Here is a 651-nt window from a genome sequence, read left to right on the forward strand (position 1 = left end):
AACAGTCTTTCCCAGCTGCTGCCTGTCTTAAATTACTGTAGCAGCAGCAGCCACAGATACTTACTTATGCCAAACATTGTTTTTTGGCATATTTCAGCCTGCTCAGTTCCTTGCAGGAATTCCCACAAGGGTGGAAGGGATTTCCAGCTTGTTGAAGCCTCTTTTAAACAACTTGAGATGGCTCTGGCAGTTTCTATAGCTTAAGTCAAGACTGGAAAATGGAATCTTCCAAAGTCAACAGCCATATTAAGTATGAAAAGGGACTTGCCTGAGCTTGTGTAAATGGTTGTCTCCACACGCTGAATAGCTCTCTTCTTTTTCTGAAATGAGATACCTGCCTTTTGCATCAGATGTCTTTGTGGCTTAAATAATGTGTAGTCATTGTTCTTTTGTCTTTTATTTATTGTTGGTATTATTAGTATTGTTTTGTCAACAAATAATTTGGGATTTTTCCTAACTTCAGCCTTGCTATTTTTCACAAGCTCACAGGCAGGACAAAAAGAGAAGCCCAAGCCCAGTGCCTCCTCACTCTAACAGCTTAGCAATGAAAACGTGTTTTAATTATATTCAGCTCCTGCACAAAAGGCTTAGTCACTCAAAGTTAATAAGGCGTAATGGCTTCCTGCCCCACAGAGGGCTCACCCTGCCGTC

The sequence above is a fragment of the Egretta garzetta genome, unplaced genomic scaffold (genome assembly GCF_000687185.1).
Source record: "Egretta garzetta isolate BGI_Z169 unplaced genomic scaffold, ASM68718v1 scaffold474, whole genome shotgun sequence".
Taxonomy (NCBI): Eukaryota; Metazoa; Chordata; class Aves; order Pelecaniformes; family Ardeidae; genus Egretta; species Egretta garzetta.